Raw genomic sequence first — 13,870 nt, forward strand, 5'->3', positions numbered from 1 at the left:
TTTTACAAAAATAGATACAAGCTCATGAGCTTGTAGGTCTGCTATTTTTTAATAGCTAAAGCATAACATAATGCTATAACACCAAAAGGGGTGCCCGCCCCAAAATGGGTTTAGACATGCAAATCCCTTGACTCCTTCAAAACCGGCTGCAATTCGTAAAATGTGTAAAAAAAATCACTCATACTTGTCCCACTAATAGTCCCTTACTAACATTTTAGTCCAGTTATACTATTTGTTTTGACGAAATCGTCGTCCTGGATTTAGTTTTCACTTAGTTTCCTGCATGTCGTTTTCACCTCAGTGACAAAGAAAACGCTAGTGGACGGTCGGACATGTTTTCGTTTTATAGTTTTAGTCGACGAAAACAAAACCCCGAGAAGATCTCCAGCTGCCCGTCCTGTTGTCTTACGGCCTCTCTCCCTTCCGCCACGACGTCAGCCAGTGTTGTTTTCGTCGACTAAAACTAAGACGAAAAATGTTCGTCGACTACCTTTTCCACTGAGGAAAACTAAATGGAAACTAAATTAAAACTATGCTATGGTGACTAAAACTAAGACTAAATATACTGACGATTTCGTCAACAAATAAAAACCTGACTAAAATGTTAGGAAGGGACTAGTGGACAAGAGATCCACTATAAGTCATTTTACACTTGGTTGCATGCTGAAAATAGCAGATCTACAAGCTCACAATGCGACGCGCTGCGACGCGTTGTGAGCTTGTAGATCGGCTATTTTCAGCAAGTGTAAAATAAGTCATTATGACGGCAACAAGGCCCGCAAAAATACATTTCAGTCGACTAAATCACCTGTAGATTAAGTCGACTAAAATCTTATGACATTTAGTCGACTAAAACTAGACTAACACTAATACATTCCAGGTGACTAAAATGTGACTAAAACTAAGTGAAAACTATTCAGGAGACTATGACTAAAACTAAAATAGAAATTTGCTGCCAAAAACAACACTGACGTCAGCCAATCAGACAGCCACTGTGTGATAATAACAATAACAATAACAAACTGTATTTATACAGCACCTCTCATGCCAGAAATGCGTCGCAAAGTGCTTTTACAAACCAACGTAGACAGTAGAGGTTACTGAGTGAGAGCTGAGGATGATGCCAGTAACCCATTCTGGGCGGGAAGGGAACCACTTTTGGTGTTAGCGTCATGTTATGCTTTAGCTGTTGAAAAATAGCAGATCTACAAGCTCATAGGTCTGCTATTTTTTGAAAAATCGAAGAACCACTGACATAGAAAGTAGAAACATAGCTTTTTCAGAAGAACATTTTTAGAATCTGATCTCAGGTCAGAACCCCTTTTGCTTGTAGGTCTGCTATTTTTTTGAAAAATCAAAGAACGAGTATCATATAAGAAACATAGGCTTTTTCAGAAAACTGTCAGGATGTAGAAGATTTTTTTTTTTTTAATCTGATCTCAGGTCAGAACCCCTTTTGGTGTTATAGCATTATGTTATGCTTTAGATATTGAAAAAACAGCAGATCTACAAGCTCGTATAGCGCGCCACTCCGAGCTTGTAGGTCTGCTATTTTTTTTTAAATCGAAGGACTGACATATATAAGAAACATGGGCTTTTTCAGAAAACTGTCAGGATGTAGAAGAACATTTTTTTAGAATCTGATTTCAGGTCAGAATGGGTTAACGTCAGTGATACATACTGTACATAGTACCCAGTGAGTACAGTGAGTACAGTACAGAGTACACAGAGAGTAATACTCAATTGTTTTTAAATATATATGTTTCCGTGTGGGACTGCAATTGAACCAATTGGTTAGAATGGCTCAGATCTGCTATTTTTTACTGCTCTAATAACGTCTAAATCTCTCTTCTGGAACTTGACCTGAACCGTTTGGGAAGCACAGTGTGTGTGTGTGTGTGTGTGTGTGTGTGTGTGTGTGTGTGTGTGTGTGTGTGTGTGTGTGTGTGTGTCTGTCTGTGTGTGTCTGTGCGTGCGTGCGCTGTTATACAATCCTCTAACCAGCATGAGAAACCCTGCCTGTCAGATCAAAGGTCTGCGTCTCCAATCTCTGGACAAATTAGATTAATTAACTCTTACACGACAGCTACAATGTCAGATAAAAGGTACTGACGCCGATCAAGGTGTGTGAATGTCTGTGTGTGTGAATGTAATGCACAATCTATGTAAAGTGGACTAGTGTGTGTGTGTGAATGTAATGCACAATCTATGTAAAGTGGACTAGTGTGTGTGTGTGTGTGTGTGTGTGTGCGTGCGTGAATGACTGTAAATGGCTATATAAATGCACATCCCATACATCGGAATGCAGGTTATTTTCTGGTTAGTTTTGATTGATTGATTGATTCTTTATTTAAGGGTCATGCTGAGGGATTAGGGACATGAAGGAGAAGGCCTGTGCGGTCTCAGGGACGGTCAGCGCCATTAGCGCCATTAGCGTCATCAGCGTCATTAGCGTCATTAGCATCATCAGCGTCATTAGCGTCATTAGCGTCATCAGCGGTGGAGTGGAATAACCCTGAGCGGACCGGCGCCGTCAGACGATCCCAGCCCCGGTGCTTCTTTGGACCCGACCCAACGAGGTGCTTTGGAACGGACGCTCGGCTCGGGGCCAAATACTGGAGCTACGTTTGGAAACTGATCGCACCGCGAGACGGATCGGTTGTGGATGTGTTGTCCGGGTGAGAAGAGAGAGAGAGAGAGAGAGACAGAGACAGACAGAGACAGAGAGAGAGAGAGAGTGGCAACACTGGCGTTGACTCCCATTGTAACAATGGAATGAGGAATTGCTCATCAATCTCAGTGGGATAGTTCCAGCCAATAGGAGCAATGTTTGGAACTATAGCCCAATAGGCACCCCCCTCCCCCCCCCCCCCCCCACCCCCCCATCCAGCCGGTACACTAGACACAGCCCAAGTTACCCAACACGCCAAGCTAACAAACCAACCAGAACAACATTAATAAAAAACCTGCCTGTCTGTGAGTCATTCACACACACACACACACACAGAGAGAGAGAGAGAGAGAGAGAGAGAGCAGAGCTGAACAAACACAATTAACAACTCTCTGACACACACACACACACACACACACACACACAAAGCGACATATTATGGACCAATCGTGGAGTCTATAGCAGTATTAATATTATATTATACCTTGTCATTTATGGTCCAATAGAGATCCTGGATCCCAGTGATGTGAGGCAGATCCAACAGCAAGGAATCTGATTGGCTGAGGAATGAAAAGAACAGGACAAGAGCTTAATATGACTATTTATTGACAACTACAGTATAATTCAGTACGACATGTTCTCCCCGTGTCCCTTAGGGTAGGTACCCTCACATGTTCTCCCCGTGTCCCTTAGGGTAGGTACCCTCACATGTTCTCCCCGTGTCCCCTAGGGTAGGTACCCTCACATGTTCTCCCCGTGTCCCCTAGGGTAGGTACCCTCACATGTTCTCCCCGTGTCCCCTAGGGTAGGTACCCTCACATGTTCTCCCCGTGTCCCCTAGGGTAGGTACCCTCACATGTTCTCCCCGTGTCCCCTAGTGTAGGTACCCTCACATGTTCTCCCCGTGTCCCCTAGGGTAGGTACCCTCACATGTTCTCCCCGTGTCCCCTATAGGGTAGGTACCCTCACATGTTCTCCCTGTGTCCCCTAGGTTAGGTACCCTCACAAAAACATGCAATGTAATGCTAGTCTCTAAACTGCCTCCCCCTGGCCAGCCGGGGCGCCTGATGGAGGGGAAAGGAACTGGTTGGAATAACGCACTACGTTCCGACTGGGACAGCGAGTGGTGTTGCACCTGGAGCAGCAGTTCCACCTGTCCTTTGGTTGCCTCATCAAACAGACTAAATAATAATAATAACAAACTCAACGAAATCTAAAGAATTTAAGATATGTTTATTTGACGGGGAGTGTGACGCGCTGCGGTGACGACACACGCAGACACACGCAGACACACGCAGAATGAATAGCATGTTTCTCCAGACACAGACGGTGTCAAATAAGGGATTGAAAATATGCTATTCCTGGGACCCCCACCCCCACATCTGAAAATATGCTATTCCAGGGTTTGATAGAAGCTGACCAGGGGTCAGTTTGATAGAAGCTGACCAGGGGTCAGTTTGATAGAAGCTGACCAGGGGTCAGTTTGATAGAAGCAACAGCGGTACAATCCACCTTGTGCTTCCATGTTGTTAAAGTATAAACAAAGGATTAGGTAGCATAGTCTCTCTGTGTGTGTGTGTGTGTGTGTGTGTGTGTGTGTGTGTGCGCTCTAGCCTACATAGCACTCATTATGCTCGTTGGTTGCCCAGACAACCATACCATAGCTTGGAGGAACCAACCATACCATAGCTTGGAGGAAGGATTTAAGTAGGTTTACCTTTTTTTAAGTGTCAGTTTGTGAGAAAGAGACAGATGTTCTAATCTACTGTAATCAGGTCATAGAAGCTCCCTGCCCACCCACCCACCCGCCCGCCTGCCCGCCCGCCTACCGCCTGCCTGCCCACCGAGTGGCGCGCTACGAGCTTGTAGATCTGTTATTTTTGAAAAATCGAAGAACGACTGACATACAGAAACATAGCTTTTTCAGAAAACTGTCAGGATGTAGAAGAACATTTTTTCAGAATCTGATCTCAGGTCAGAATGAAAACTGTCAGGATGTAGAAGAACATTTTTTTAAGAATCTGATCTCAGGTCAGAATGAAAACTGTCAGGATGTAGAAGAACATTTTTTCAGAATCTGATCTCAGGTCAGAATGAAAACTGTCAGGATGTAGAAGAACATTTTTTTCAGAATCTGATCTCAGGTCAGAATGAAAACTGTCAGGATGTAGAAGAACATTTTTTAAGAATCTGATCTCAGGTCAGAACGGGTTAGTGTCAACCCCTGTAACTATCATCATGAATCTGATCTCAGGTCAGAATGGGTTAGTGTCAACCCCTGTGACTATCATCATGCCATCCGTCCCATAGCTGGGAAACTGAACCATCTTTCCTGAATAACCTGTACATGTAAACACTAACCATGTGACAGCATGTTGAATAGTTATGGATATGTAAATGCATTATATGGTCTCTCCTCAACTGTATGGCAGTATATATACAAGTACAGAAGAGCCTTAGGGACACTAAACTAAGACTGCAGGGTTTCAGTGGCTTTGTGTCTGCAAGTTTTAACCCATTTTGACCCGAGATCAGATTCTAAAATGTTCTTCTACATCCTGACAGTTTTCTGAAAAAGCTATGTTTCTATGTCAGTGGTTCTCTCGATTTTTCAAAAAATAGCAGACCTACAAGCTCGTAGCGCGCCACTCGGCGGCGCGCTACGAGCTTGTAGGTCTCATAGCGCGCTAAAGCGTAACGTAATGCTAACACCAAAAGGGGACACACCATCAAACTAAGAATGCAGGGTTTCAGTGGCTCTGTGAGACATGGATGAGTTTTAACACAGCGGGGGATCAGATCTACAAGCTCACATACTGTAGCTTGTAATATCGTTTTATTGTTTTCATAGAAAACTGCCATGATTCAGAAGACAGTGGTATAGATTAGAATCTGCTCTCAGGGCTAAACGGGTTTTTAACCCATTCTGGGCAGAAATAGCAGATCTACAATTAAGCCTCGTATAGCGCGGCACTTGTAGATCTGCTATTTTTGAAAGATCATGAACATGTTTTTTTTTGTTTTTTTTTTAATCGTACTCAGGTCTAAATGGGTTAAAACCCATTTCCCTTATGGTGTTTTGCATTATGTTCAACTTTAGCTATAGTGAAACATAGCAGATCTACAAGCTCATAGCGAGCTTGTAGGTCTGCCATTTTTTTTAAATCGTGAAAATGTGGCGCAAAACTTTGAATATGATGCTTTCACAGCCAACATTTTTGACACTAGTCTCTGCGTAGACAGACAGCTATAACTGACACACAGCCAGCTGTCTGTCTCCCTGACTGACACTAGTCTCTGCGTAGACAGACAGTTATAACTGACACACAGCCAGCTGTCTGTCTCCCTGACTGACACTAGTCTCTGCGTAGACAGACAGACGACAGCGGGTGCAACAGAACTATTTAAAAAAAAAGGAATGAATGAGAACTGGAAGGTTTTCAGAACCCTTAGAGGTCAGGCCCTATAGAAGGTGTTCAGAACGCTTAGAGGTCCTAAGGCCCTATAGAAGGTGTTCAGAACCCTTAGAGGTCCTAAGGCCCTATAGAAGGTGTTCAGAACCCTTAGAGGTCCTAAGGCCCTATAGAAGGTGTTCAGAACCCTTAGAGGTCCTAAGGCCCTATAGAAGGTGTTCAGAACCCTTAGAGGTCCTAAGGCCCTATAGAAGGTGTTCAGAACCCTTAGAGGTCCTAAGGCCCTATAGAAGGTGTTCAGAACCCTTAGAGGTCCTAAGGCCCTATAGAAGGTGTTCAGAACCCTTAGAGGTCCTAAGGCCCTATAGAAGGTGTTCAGAACCCTTAGAGGTCCTAAGGCCCTATAGAAGGTGTTCAGAACCCTTAGAGGTCCTAAGGCCCTATAGAAGGTGTTCAGAACCCTTAGAGGTCCTAAGGCCCTATAGAAGGTGTTCAGAACCCTTAGAGGTCCTAAGGCCCTATAGAAGGTGTTCAGAACCCTTAGAGGTCCTAAGGCCCTATAGAAGGTGTTCAGAACGCTTAGAGGTCCTAAGGCCCTATAGAAGGTGTTCAGAACCCTTAGAGGTCCTAAGGCCCTATAGAAGGTGTTCAGAACCCTTAGAGGTCCTAAGGCCCTATAGAAGGTGTTCAGAACCCTTAGAGGTCCTAAGGCCCTATAGAAGGTGTTCAGAACCCTTAGAGGTCCTAAGGCCCTATAGAAGGTGTTCAGAACCCTTAGAGGTCCTAAGGCCCTATAGAAGGTGTTCAGAACCCTTAGAGGTCCTAAGGCCCTATAGAAGGTGTTCAGAACCCTTAGAGGTCCTAAGGCCCTATAGAAGGTGTTCAGAACCCTTAGAGGTCCTAAGGCCCTATAGAAGGTGTTCAGAACCCTTAGAGGTCCTAAGGCCCTATAGAAGGTGTTCAGAACCCTTAGAGGTCCTAAGGCCCTATAGAAGGTGTTCAGAACCCTTAGAGGTCCTAAGGCCCTATAGAAGGTGTTCAGAACCCTTAGAGGTCCTAAGGCCCTATAGAAGGTGTTCAGAACCCTTAGAGGTCCTAAGGCCCTATAGAAGGTGTTCAGAACCCTTAGAGGTCCTAAGGCCCTATAGAAGGTGTTCAGAACCCTTAGAGGTCCTAAGGCCCTATAGAAGGTGTTCAGAACCCTTAGAGGTCCTAAGGCCCTATAGAAGGTGTTCAGAACCCTTAGAGGTCCTAAGGCCCTATAGAAGGTGTTCAGAACCCTTAGAGGTCCTAAGGCCCTATAGAAGGTGTTCAGAACCCTTAGAGGTCCTAAGGCCCTATAGAAGGTGTTCAGAACCCTTAGAGGTCCTAAGGCCCTATAGAAGGTGTTCAGAACCCTTAGAGGTCCTAAGGCCCTATAGAAGGTGTTCAGAACCCTTAGAGGTCCTAAGGCCCTATAGAAGGTGTTCAGAACCCTTAGAGGTCCTAAGGCCCTATAGAAGGTGTTCAGAACCCTTAGAGGTCCTAAGGCCCTATAGAAGGTGTTCAGAACCCTTAGAGGTCAGGCCCTATAGAAGGTGTTCAGAACCCTTAGAGGTCCTAAGGCCCTATAGAAGGTGTTCAGAACCCTTAGAGGTCCTAAGGCCCTATAGAAGGTGTTCAGAACCCTTAGAGGTCCTAAGGCCCTATAGAAGGTGTTCAGAACCCTTAGAGGTCCTAAGGCCCTATAGAAGGTGTTCAGAACCCTTAGAGGTCCTAAGGCCCTATAGAAGGTGTTCAGAACCCTTAGAGGTCCTAAGGCCCTATAGAAGGTGTTCAGAACCCTTAGAGGTCCTAAGGCCCTATAGAAGGTGTTCAGAACCCTTAGAGGTCCTAAGGCCCTATAGAAGGTGTTCAGAACCCTTAGAGGTCCTAAGGCCCTATAGAAGGTGTTCAGAACCCTTAGAGGTCCTAAGGCCCTATAGAAGGTGTTCAGAACCCTTAGAGGTCCTAAGGCCCTATAGAAGGTGTTCAGAACCCTTAGAGGTCCTAAGGCCCTATAGAAGGTGTTCAGAACCCTTAGAGGTCCTAAGGCCCTATAGAAGGTGTTCAGAACCCTTAGAGGTCCTAAGGCCCTATAGAAGGTGTTCAGAACCCTTAGAGGTCCTAAGGCCCTATAGAAGGTGTTCAGAACCCTTAGAGGTCCTAAGGCCCTATAGAAGGCGTTCCCAGATTCAGCCTCAGGTATCAATGGGTTAAAATTGATCTCTTGACAGTTTACTAAATGGAACCAAATGGACCCGTTATAGGGTTAGGTTAGGCTAACATTCCTTAAACCATGACAATACTAATTAATATTGTGTGAAATATCTCATCTTTATTATTGCAATAATTTAGGACTGAAATGTGACCCATCATTTGTCCAAGGAGGACAAATGATATTACTTATCTACAATTTAGGCATTTAGCAGACGCTCTTAATCCAGAGCGACTTCTTACATTAACCTATTCTGACCTGAGATCAGATTCTAAAAATGTCTTCTACATCCTGAGAGTTTTCTCAAAAAGCTGTGTTTCTGTGTCAGTCGTTAAAAATAGCTAAAGCATTACATGATGCTAACACCAAAATGGGTAAAGCAAGAACAAAAAGCATGGGAATACATCGTAAAAAAAGCATTTATCATTCATGAAACATATCTACAAAACACTGCAGTAACTCCTTCATGTCCCTGATAAGAACACCTGTCCTGTCCATGAAACATATCTACAAAACACTGCAGTAACTCCTTCATGTCCCTGATAAGAACACCTCTGTCCTGTCCATGAAACATATCTACAAAACACTGCAATAACTCCTTCATGTCCCTAATAAGAACACCTGTCCTGTCCATGAAACATATCTACAAAACACTGCAATAACTCCTTCATGTCCCTAATAAGAACACCTGTCCTGTCCATGAAACATATCTACAAAACACTGCAATAACTCCTTCATGTCCCTAATAAGAACACCTGTCCTGTCCATGAAACATATCAAAACACTGCAGTAACTCCTTCATGTCCCTAATAAGAACACCTGTCCTGTCCATGAAACATATTAAAACACTGCAGTAACTCCTTCATGTCCCTAATAAGAACACCTGTCCTGTCCATGAAACATATCTACAAAACACTGCAGTAACTCCTTCATGTCCCTAATAAGAACACCTCTGTCCTGTCCATGAAACATATCTACAAAACACTGCAGTAACTCCTTCATGTCCCTAATAAGAACACCTGTCCTGTCCATGAAACATATCTACAAAACACTGCAGTAACTCCTTCATGTCCCTAATAAGAACACCTGTCCTGTCCATGAAACATATCTACAAAACACTGCAATAACTCCTTCATGTCCCTAATAAGAACACCTGTCCTGTCCATGAAACATATCTACAAAACACTACAGTAACTCCTTCATGTCCCTAATAAGAACACCTCTGTCCTGTCCATGAAACATATCTACAAAACACTACAGTAACTCCTTCATGTCCCTAATAAGAACACCTGTCCTGTCCATGAAACATATCTACAAAACACTACAGTAACTCCTTCATGTCCCTAATAAGAACACCTCTGTCCTGTCCATGAAACATATCTACAAAACACTACAGTAACTCATTCATGTCCCTAATAAGAACACCTCTGTCCTGTCCATGAAACATATCTACAAAACACTGCAATAACTCCTTCATGTCCCTAATAAGAACACCTGTCCTGTCCATGAAACATATCAAAACACTGCAGTAACTCCTTCATGTCCCTAATAAGAACACCTCTGTCCTGTACATGAAACATATCAAAACACTGCAGTAACTCCTTCATGTCCCTAATAAGAACACCTCTGTCCTGTCCATGAAACATATCTACAAAACACTGCAATAACTCCTTCATGTCCCTAATAAGAACACCTCTGTCCTGTCCATGAAACATATCAAAACACTGCAGTAACTCCTTCATGTCCCTAATAAGAACACCTCTGTCCTGTCCATGAAACATATCAAAACACTGCAGTAACTCCTTCATGTCCCTAATAAGAACACCTCTGTCCTGTCCATGAAACATATCAAAACACTGCAGTAACTCCTTCATGTCCCTTATAAGAACACCTCTGTCCTGTCGCTGAAAAAGGTCACAGTCAAATATACAGTATGTGGATTATTAACAACAACAAAAAAGAAAATGGAAAAGAAGAAGTACAATATAATCTTTTGTGAGTGAAGGTACTCATTGCGGTGGGAAGTTCTGGCCTCAATGGAAAACATTCCATTGTACATAACGGCCCTTTTCAATGCATGGCTTGACCCATTCCAGGGCGCTTGTGCTACCAATTTCAAAATGAAGGAGCACCAGGAAAAAAAATTAGGAGCACCCACCAAAATCTAAGGAGCACCAATATGCAATTGATTTTTTACATTCATAAAAACAATATTATAACGTGTGGTTTACAAATAACCACCGAGTGGCGCGCTACGAGCTTGTAGGTCTGCTATTTTTGAAAAATCGAAGAGCGACTGACATAGAAGACATTTTTTTAGAATCTGATCTCAGGTCAGAATGGGTTAATTCATGCCGGATTGAGTGCAGAGGCGGAAGAAGGGAAAAAAATAACTCAAATTACAGCACATCAAAATGTGAAAGGAAAAAAAACCAAGCCGGCTAACTTTTCTAAACCCAATTCCCACCCCCCACATTAACCCATTCTGACCTGAGATCAGATTCATACGAGGTTTCCACTGGACACACACTGGTCTGATTAACCCCATTCTGACCTGAGATCAGATTCATACGAGGTTTCCACTGGACACACACTGGTCTGATGAACCCATTCTGACCTGAGATCAGATTCTAAAAATGTCAGTCGTTCTTCGATTTTTCAAAAAATAGCAGACCTACAAGCTCATAGCGCGCCACTCGGTGGCGCGCTATGAGCTTGTAGGTCTGCTGTTTTTCAATAGCTAAAGTATAACATGATGCTAACACCAAAAGGGGTTCCCGGTCAGAATGGGTTAAGCCTGGGATTATCCCCACCTCTCTCTGCATTCTTAACAGGATTATACGGAGGGATTATATGATAGCCGCCGTCATCTGATTAGAAAATGAAAAGTTAAGTCCGGACGACATACGCCTGTCCATCCTTCTGTGCGTGAGAGAAAGATGCATCCATTCACTTATCTGTGTGTGTGTGTGTGTGTGTGTGTGTGTGTGTGTGTGTGTGTGTGTGTGTGTGTATAGACAAATGTGATCATGCATTGCATTTTGACATAATGCTGCATGTATTTAACTGAAACCCCTAATAAAGACGTGTGTCAGTGTGTGTGTGTGTGTGTGTGTGTGTGTGTGTGTGCGTGCTAGTTACACAACAACACTCACAATGGAAGAAAAAAAACTATTGTGAAAACTAGGCTGCAAACGGCGTCCCAGGCCCAAGATGTCCTCATAAATCATAAATCCTACACAGTATTGCCCCGTTTAGGATTGCATTCCAAATTAATCAAGGACTGGGGGGGGGGGGGACATTACACTGAACAGGAGGTACTGAAAGACAACGTAACTGAAACAGCACAGGCATTTCATGTCCACACACACACACACACACAGCGTGCAATCTTAGGCCTATAGCCTATAGATCAGATTCCATGTCAAAAGGTCCATTATTTTCTTCGGCATTTGATTTGAGCCACGTACGGACCACCATTTGATGCCATTTCTTTTAGCCTCAATACGATTGTGTTCACAATTCCATGCTGTGTTGATGTTATTGGTACCATTATACTGATTATAGGATCTCGGACAGGCAAAAATAACAAGTATTCCACAATCAGTACAATTGTGTCTGTGTAGACTTCTTGGAAGAATTAAGTCAATGCAGATGTTTATAACAATAACGGAACTTCTGTGAGAGTGTCAGATGAGAGAGGTAAAGATTATAATGGTAATAAGGGTCCATTTGGCTGCCATAAGTCTCCATCATTGTTATCAACCTGGGGGACCACTGGCCTATAAAGATATCAACATATATACAGAGAATGTGCTCTGTAGACCGACCCGCAGCAGCTAATTAAAACATTTTGACTTCTCTTCACTGCGAGTGGATGTGACAGAATGTTATAACCAAATGGAACCTTTCCTTCCAAAGGGTCCATTTGGTTAACATTCCGTCACGTCCCACCTCGCAGTTTTAATGAATTAAATGAAGGGATGTGTGTGTGTGTTAACTGTTGTGTTGTGTTGTGTTGAAAGTGAATCTTCTCCCACACATACACACGGCGTCGATGTTAGCATCGAAGCTAGCACAGCAGCAGCAGCAGCGTTAGCATTACAAGCTAAAGCAACAACAACATAATAATAAACACAACACTTACCAAATGGACGCGTCAAAGAAATGAGGATAACGACTATAACGACGTCCTCCGGCGGGGGTTGTTGTTATTGTTGACGTCCACAATCCCCCCCCTCCCCCCCAAAAAAATAATTAATATCCTCCTTTCAGAAATTAATCCATTAAAAGGTTTAAATCCACACACACACAAAACAAGGAATAGTGTGTTAGCTTTAGCAGCTAGCTTAGCTTCTCCAGCAGCAGCGGTTCCTTCACTCAAGAGACTCTTTACTTTGGAACTATTCGCTGTGCGGGCTGCACATCCGGTCCGGGGCCCGGCGGCTCTGGCTGGTTGGAACAGGATACGGAAGCGTGTGTGGCAACGTCGTGGTTGGTTGGTTTTGTGAACTACGGCGCGCGAGGCCGCGCCCGGAAACAGTAAACGGTAAGGGGCTCGCGCGAGGGCGGGCTCTGGCCCGGATGTAGACCGGTGAAACGGCGAATAGGAACCAGGTTACTACTAAAAAAAGGAAAAAAAGAAACTAAAGTAACTCCCCGGTCCTAAAAAAAAAAAAAAAAAAAAAAAAAAGTTGTCCTTTATCGTTCTCACGGAGTCGTTTCTTTTAAATCTCCAAATCATGTCACGTTAAAAATGACGAGGAGAAATAAAAAACGATAAAAAGCATTTTTTTTTTTTTTTTTTTATTCCCCAAAACGTTTTCTTTCTCAGATGAAAATATGAATAAATAATATTTAATAATAATATAGAAGGTAAATCCAATCCAAAATGTCCACCACAACAACAACAACACAGAACGGGAGCAGATTGTTCAAAGTTAATTCTTCTTTTTATCGTTCCTCCAAAAACAACGGCCGGGGTAAAATTGTAATCCTTTTTATAATAATAAATAATAAAAACCCTGCTTATTAGTATAAAATCCTGTTCCAAAACACGTTATTTCCTTGTCATGTCGCCGATGGAGATGTTGGAATATCCTGTGTTGTTGTTTTTTTTTGTCGCCGGATTGAAAGCTATAATAATAACATAAAAGCAGTTGAGAGAGTCGAGAGAATCCAAAATGTCAGTCAGTCAGTCAGTCAGTCAGTCAGTCAGTGGGCTCACAGCACTGCACTGGCCGGGGGGAATACACGGGAAGAATGCAAAAATGCATCGATCCTGCTGCGATTATAATTAACGATCCATAATTGTTAAGAAAACCGATTAATTAACCGCCGTTGGAATCCTCCTCGCGCTGACAGACCTAATGTCATCATCATCATCATCATCACATGGAGGATCAATGTAGGTACGGTCGAGCCGAGCAGCGATCTGACGCTCAGTGTTTAAACCCCTGGCACACGCACGCGCGCGCGCGCGCACACACACACACACACACACACACACACACACACACTGTGTGACACACACACACACTCACACTGTTC

At 43.4% G+C, this 13,870-nt stretch overlaps 1 protein-coding gene across 1 annotated transcript in view; it reads right to left on the reverse strand.

The window, feature by feature from the left end:
• Window positions 1–12,589, reverse strand: part of erbin (erbb2 interacting protein) — a 74,673-nt gene extending 62,084 nt beyond the window's left edge. Inside the window, 2 exon segments of the mRNA XM_080766386.1 lie at window positions 3,156–3,231; window positions 12,468–12,589. The gene's annotated coding sequence lies outside the window, so the exon portion shown is untranslated.
• Between the last annotated feature and the right edge of the window lie 1,281 nt (window positions 12,590–13,870).

The sequence above is a fragment of the Protomyctophum bolini genome, assembly GCF_963924005.1.
Source record: "Protomyctophum bolini genome assembly, chromosome: 6".
Lineage (NCBI taxonomy): Eukaryota > Metazoa > Chordata > Actinopteri > Myctophiformes > Myctophidae > Protomyctophum > Protomyctophum bolini.